General features: G+C 39.0%; 1 pseudogene across 1 annotated transcript; it reads right to left on the bottom strand.

Moving 5' to 3' along the window:
* Window positions 1-6,604: 6,604 nt before the first annotated feature.
* On the bottom strand, window positions 6,605-7,054 carry LOC308511240 (small ribosomal subunit protein uS12-like; annotated as a pseudogene). Its single transcript has one exon. The product of its transcript is annotated as a small ribosomal subunit protein uS12-like (transcript).
* Between the last annotated feature and the right edge of the window lie 723 nt (window positions 7,055-7,777).

Below are 7,777 nucleotides of genomic sequence, written 5' to 3'. Positions count from 1 at the left end.
AGCAGAGGGTGTGGTGCTCAGGAGGTTGCTGTTGCTTGGATCTGCTGCATTGATTTAAAGGCACAAAATACAACACAACAAGGCACCACGTACCAGGCACTATATACAAATATATTCACGATATTAGTAACCCCAAATAAAGGTGACCACCTGAATTAAGAGAATTAGGGGATAAGGAAGAAGAGAAAAATATAAAAGAGAAAAGAAAAGTAGGGACCAAAAAAAAGGAGTGCAAAAATGAAATAGGGAAAAAGGAGGGGGGAAAATAAAAGCGAGAAAAGAAAAGAAAAGAAAAAAAAAAGAGCGAAAAGAGAGAATGAAGTGGAAGAGGGGAAGAGACCTTTTTATATGAGGAGAATACTCCTATAGAACAGCCATTAATCCCAACAAATTCCAGCAACAGCTCCCTGGAGATGAATGCAAACTAGAAACAACCAATAATATAACGATGAAAATAGAATGGAGAACACTAATCCCAAAATAAAATAAAGAGAAAATAAAATGGCACTTTAAAAAAAATGGTAAAGTGGTAGCAGTAATAATACTGGTTAAAAATAAGAAGGTAGTAATTAAAAGGGTAAAATCAGGTGATGGAAAAAAGAAGAAAAAAAAATAAAAGAAGAAAAGAAAAAAAAGAAAAAAAATTGGTTTCTTAGTTAAAAGGTGAAAAAAGAAAAAAAATGCAGTAGTGAAGGTCCTTCAGTTCTTCTATTCTTCAGTGTGGCTCACCTTAGACCTGCCAGGTATTCAGGAGAGTGTTGAGTTTCCCTGCGATACACTGTTCCTCTGTGTTGTAAACCACAGTCCTTATTTTAAAGCAAGCCCCATTTGTTTCCCAGACTGCCTTATTTTGTGTTTAGGAAAGAGTCAGTTTGTGGGTCAGCCTCTGGGTGACAGTGTTCTGGGGTTGGCCTCTGAGGCTATAGGGCCTCTCTGTCCAGTGGAAGTTCACTGCCCAGAGCTGACTGTGTAATAGTTACCAGCGCTGTGTTGTTGCTGGGATTGAAAATCCCTCTATAGTCCAGACCCTGTTAACTCCCAGGGACTGATCAGGTTATTTTAATCCTTGATCTCATACAGGGTGGAATCTGGGTGTGGCTGTGCTCCTTGCCTGGGGGCTGGGGGGAGGAGTCTCACTCTCTGGAGAGGATGGCTGCCCCAGTCCTGGGCTCAGGGGTGTCTCAGCGCTCAGTTCGCTGCCACCTCTCCCGGCCCCCCTTTTCTCCTCAGTCTCTCCCCAGATTCCACTCCTCCGCACACTCTCCCTCTCTTCAGCACAGGTGAGTGTCTGTATCCGAAATGTCCCACGAACAGGATTCAGTAAAAACAAACAAACAAACGCCGGCCACGGAAACGGGAAAGGCTTGGTTTCTGTAAGCTTCTTTTACCGGGACTGCATGGTCTGGTCAGCTCTCCAGGCTGTCCCCTTTAGGCTCAGTCCTCTGTGATCACAGAACCCAGCTCTCAATTCCCCTGGTGGCGCCAGGCATCCCGCAGTTCTCCTTTCCCCAGTCAGGGGCTGTGCCTGTCCCAAGGGACGCTGCTGTCTGCCACGCGGTCTCCCTCCGACTCTCTGGGCTCAGAGGTCTGGCAAACTTTGCTGCCCAAATCCCTGGTGTTTTTACCTTTCCAGGGGAGTTCTGCTCTTCCCGGCTGCGAACTGTCTCACCAGCTGAGCAATTTCGCCAATTTGGGGTGGATGTTACTAGTTTCAGCTGCTCACTCCTTCTGCTCCGGGACAGGACCTGGGACGCGTCTGCCTATACCGCCGCCATCTTCTCGAAAACCTACTGTTTATTTATTAATAAAATTATGTATTATTTTCATATACATTGTACTCATTTCCTTTTATCTCTCACACTTTTATTATAGAGAAAGGGCAAATAGCAATATTATAATATTTCCTCTAATTAATTCCCTTTCAATGTGCACAGATTTTGTGCACCGGGCCACTAGTATCTATATAATACTAGGTGCATTAAATTTGTGCCCTTTGGGGGGGGCGTCCTTCAGCCCAACCTGTGTCCTCTCGCAGTCTGGTAGCCCTCGGGGAGCCCTCGGTGGATGTCCCACTGAGGACTTAGATCCACTCCCCACAGGCCTAAGCCAGCAGTTGGACATCATTAGCACTGCCATGGAGGCAGGAGAGGCTCCCGCCACCACCTCTGCACTGGCCAGCCATGAGCCTAGCTTCTGGCTGAGTGTTGCTCTCCCTGTGGGAGTGTACTGACCACAAGGGGGAAGCACCTGCATTGAGCGTCTGCCCCCTGGTGGTCAGTGCATATCATAGCAACTGGTTGTTCTCCTGTTTGGTCAATTTGCATATTAGCCTTTTATTATATAGGATTTAGGGATATTGGAATATAGTGAATTATACATAGTTAATATGGTTACTATCAGGAAAGAGAGATAATATATTGAAGAAAAGGTAAAATATCTAAATGCACCGAAGGAGGACAAATGAATAGGCACAAAGTAAACATCAAAAACTTAAAGAATAACCCTAGCCAGTTTGGCTCAGTGGATAGAGCTTCGGCCTGGGGACTGAAGGGTCCCAGGTTTGATTCCGGCCAAGGGCACATGCCTGGGTTGTGGGCTCAGTCCCCAGTAGGGAGCATGCAGGAGGCAGCCGATCAATGATTCCCTCTCATCATTGATATTTCTATCTCTCTCTCCCTCTCCCTTCCTCTCTGAAATCAATGAAGAAATATATTTAAAAAAACCTTAAAGAGTAGCTGTGTCACATCAATAGTAGAACACTAAAGTGAAAATCCATGAGCAACTGCCAAAGACCTTCTTGGTACAGTCCTAACAGTCCATAACATAATCTCAGAACCATGTTATAGTTCCTATCTCTGTGAAATTGAGCTACTGCATGGCTCATCTTTTGCCATTTCCATAGAATCCCTATCACAATTTTTCCCATGTTTTTCCTTGTTTTAATGCCTATAATTGAACTCTTTAGAGAGAGATCCTGTTTCATGCTGCTAGAAAGGACAGATATAAAATATGGAAGCTCTTATCTGTCTCTTCTTTTTATAATCCATTAATTTGTTTCTCTATTGCTTGCATTTTTAATAACTCTTAGTGTTGGATTTTCTTCCTCTATCTGTAAATATAGCTTAGTCCTTCATAAAGCAAAAATTTATGTCTTTAACCTCTTCTACATACTATCTTGTCTATTTTTCTTCCACATTTCCTTCAGAGAATATTTCACAATTGTATTTACTTCCTCACCACCTACTCACAATTTTAGTTCTTAAAACAGTCTCTTCACACTATCATTCGACAGAAACTGCTTTACTAGATATTACAAATAAATTTTTGTTTTCGTATTTAATCACCTATGTCAATAATCAATATTCTTGACATTTCTGCAGTATTTGAAGCTGTTGACAACTACATATTTCTTTGAACCCCTTCTCTTTTGGCTTCTGTAAAACTATGCACTCCTCATTTCTACCGAACTAGTTCTTCTATATCCTTTGTCATCTTCTCTTATTCTTCCAGTCTGTTAAATATATATCACCCAAATTTAACTATCATGTCATCCTACTTGCTGACAAATTTTACTCCATTCTCTTTACAATGGTTATCCTTATCACCTCTCACCTCAGAGGAATACCTTCAGTACTATACTCTCAATGTATCTTCATTATACTATTAGGTGTTATAGGACAGTAGTACTCAAAATTTATTTTTATTTTTTTATAAATTTTAAATCTTTATTGTTGAAAGTTTTACATAGCTCTCTCCCTTTTTACCCCATTGACCTTTTCCAGCCTGCTGCCCCCTACCCAAGGCCCTCACCACCCCATTGTCTGTGTCCACATATATGGTTATGCATATATGCATACAAGTTCATTTGTTTATCTCACCCCCACCTATCTTCCCCTGCCTTTCCTCTGAGGTCCGGCAGTCTGTTCCATGCTTCTATGTCTCTGGGTCTATTTTTGCCATCAGTTTATTTTGTTCAGCAGATTTCACATATGAATGAGATCATGTGATACTTATCTTTCTCTGACTGGCTTATTTCACCTAGCATAACGCTCTCCAGTTCCATCCACGCTGTTGCAAATGGTAAGAATTCCTTTTGTACAGCAGTGTAGTATTCCATTGTGTAGCTGTATCACAGTTTTTTTAATCAACTCATCTGCTGATGGGCACTTAGGCTGTTTCCAAACCTTAGCAATTGTAAATTGTGCTACTATGATCATAGGAGTGCATATATTCTTTCTGACAGGTACTCTAATTTTAATGGCTGCTGCTCTGCCTAGTGTAGCAGGCATTACTCTGATATAGTAGGTCAGATTGTTGCCACTGATTTGTGGCTACTTTTCAGGATACTGTATTATTTTTCTTTGTTCTACTTTGTATGTAGTTATCTCTTCCTGATGCCAAACCTGAAAGCGTTTCTTGACAGTGTGATGGAAAGTAATTCCTTTTTCTTTATTTTACAATTTCTAAATGAATGCTAAAAAACTGTCCTTATGCTTCCATATATTCAAGAATATTTAGTGACACATCCCTCCATAGGTCTCAGAAACTCCAACTGGAGATGAGCCAGTAGACTAAACATAATAAATAATAGTCTCAAAAACTGTTCTATATACTTACTATATTTTAACTGCTTAAAGATTACAAGAAACTTATGTTGTAGTATTATTTTTCTCAATTATGTTTTGAAGATACTGAGGCACTGAGAGCTTAAGATACTTGCATCAAACCACACAGCTAGTGAGTGGCAGGGCAGGGATTCAAATTCACATACTTTGGCTCTAAAGATTCCATTTTTTGTAATTAAAATGTTTGGGTTAACATCTATAATAATAAAAACATAATATGCTAATTATACATCACAGGTGAATGACCTTCTGGACGTCCTTCTGGACGACCTTCCAAATGAAGCCAGGGCTGTTAGGGCCAAGGCAGCCCCCGTGACTGCGAGTGCTGAGGCGAGTTGCTGCGGCTGCAAGGGCCAAGCCCCTTGCACAAATTTTGTGCATTGGGCCTCTAGTTGGTTAATAAGATTACATATTTTTCAAATGTATATTTCTATGATACATTATGTGTATATTGCATTATGCCCCTACCACCCAAAGTCAAATAACCTAAAATCTACCATCTTTCAAGGACCATGCTAAGGACAAATTGTTTTTCCTAGATTGTCCTTTCCTAAATTAACTAAGGTTTGGTACCAGGTCAAGCACAGAATTTTTAAACCTTCTTGCCAAAAGACTTATGATAAAAGAGCCCACCAGTTTGCTAGACACATCTAGTTATATCTGAATTATTTCCCCAAATTCTTCTCATACAATTTATTTTGAAGGTCCATCCTATGAGTTATATAGCTACTTATAGTTTTCTCCTAATCACTTTTGCCTTTACACCAGTTCCAGTTACTTTAGTATATTCCTTAAGATTCTGTTCACGGCCTTCCAGTAATTTTTTCTTTAAAATCCATCCCTTAGTAAATTCATCTACATCATAGATTCAACTATCACTTCTATGTAAATGACCCTTAAATCCATATCTTCAACCTTAATATCCCTTTAGAATAGGAGACCTGTAAACCTGACTGCTTCACTGATATTTCCATCTCACTGACACTACACATTTAAAGGTTTTAGAGTTGAACTCCTCATTTTCTTGTTCAAGACAATTTATTTTCCTGACATTTAATTTATTCCATCAGCCCTATTCAGGCTTGAAATCTATATATAATTTTTGATTCCTCCCTCTCTCCTATTCTCTATGGCCAACCAGTTGCTGAATTGTATTAATTTTAGTTTCCATGGGATACCTTTTATCCATTTTTTTTTCTATTTCCTCTGCCACTGCTTAAGTTCAGGCTTCATTAACTCCATCTTGAGCTTTTATAAGACCTTCTTCTCTCATTTTCATCTCTCCAGCCTTTTCACGTCCAAATTACCCTACTGTTCTATCAGAAATTTCTTCTTTAAGTAAGGCTTTATATATTTCATTTTCCTATTTAAAAAATATCTATTGCTCCTCCTCAGCTAACTATCACATTAACTTGAATTTGCTCAACTTTGCATCAAAGACTTTCATCATTTTGTTTCAAATTACCTTTCTTAGGCTTTTATTTGTCTAATCTGCTAGATTATCTACAAATTATCACTCCACAGGCATTCTGGGATGCTTACTGGCTCATGCTTTTGATTCATTCATGATTTTTTACTCAATTTTTCTGAAATGCCTTCTGTATCCACCCTGGATTCTACATTTTAAAATTCTACCATTCTATCTCACCACCTGTTTAAAGAAACCTCTTCTGATCTTTCTAATTAGATGTGATTCTTTATTCAATTGTTCCCACACCCCTGTACCTATTTTAATGCAATTGTCAAATCCTGATTTTTATTTTAGATATTTTTCACTTATCTCCCTTCCATCCCCCCCTTATAGCTCTACTCCCAACTTCATCCCAACTAATGTGTAGCAATTTAAGAGCATAGATAGCCTTTCTTATGTTTGTGTTCCCTGTAGTTATAGAACAGTCTGTGAAGCCCCCAAGGACAGCAAATGTCTTTTATCTTAGGCATATGAAAATGTATTACTACTGTGATTTCACCATCAAAACTTATGACCTTGGTCTTTCCTTCTTGCCTTTGTATAAGGCCAAAAGAGACACATTGGCTACTTTGACAACCTTACAGCTAACTCCAGGAATGTCACCAACAGCATGACCTTTGCAACCAAATCCAGCAACTAGAACTTCGTCATTTTCCTCAGTAAAATTCAAATAACCATCATTGGGTACAAAGGCTGTAATTTTTATTTTTATTTTTATTTTTTTGGCCATTTTTGATCAGCTGGATGCTGACATACTTCCTGATAGCAGAATTTGACTGTTAGGCTTTAACCCCTACTTTTCCCAGTACAATTCCCTTTGAATGGGAAGCACCTCCAAAAGGGTTGGCCTCAGGGCCCTGCCCAAATGGGCCTTCTGGTAATGTTTATCATGCCGCTCCTGATATAGCTGGTGGCTTCGGAACTTCCAGGCAGTACAAAGGCCATGATACTTGCCCATCCTGCTGGCGCAACTGGCCTGAACGAAAGAGAGAGGCTGTACAAGAAGGAGCCAGCAAATGTCTTTCTTGCCTTCACCAAAGTACCAACTAACACTGGTGGACTACTTGTTGTATATAACACCTCAGATATTTATAGAAAGAATGACCAAGAAAATAATAAAAATCGAATGAATAAAGTGAGAGAATACCATGAGGGAAGTGGCTTCCTCTGTCATACCAATTATATGTTTTTTCCTAGCTTAGTGGGAGGTTAGACTCTAGTAGGAAACTCTGAGTAAAGTGAGGGTAAGGAAAGACACCATAAGGAAATTTAAAACACAGTAATCATTAGAACTTTAAATTTACTGATATAGTTGGTAATCTGTATTCAAATAAACTCTATACCTAAATATAAAATTGTATTTAAATTTTTTATGATTGCATTAAATGTGTATCAATTTTTTATTCTACCAAATGTAATAAAATGGAAATATAGAACAGAACTGGTGGTATAAGGAGATTAGAAATCGCCAGTCTGTACTAATATTAAGCAGAGAACAACAAACTGAAAAATCAACAACTTTGTTTAGATTTAGAAGAGAAAGGAGGTCACAAGGCAAACCACTGTCTCCAAAATTGAACAGAAACAAAGGTAAATACTAAGAATTATAACTTAACAGAGGAGAAACACATGAGCAAAAACTCCTTGGAAAACTATGCTGGGTTAAGAAAACCTATATTTA

The sequence above is a fragment of the Myotis nattereri genome, assembly GCF_964212035.1.
Source record: "Myotis nattereri genome assembly, chromosome: X".
NCBI classification, from domain to species: Eukaryota; Metazoa; Chordata; class Mammalia; order Chiroptera; family Vespertilionidae; genus Myotis; species Myotis nattereri.
This window is presented reverse-complemented; position numbering and strand designations above follow the sequence as displayed.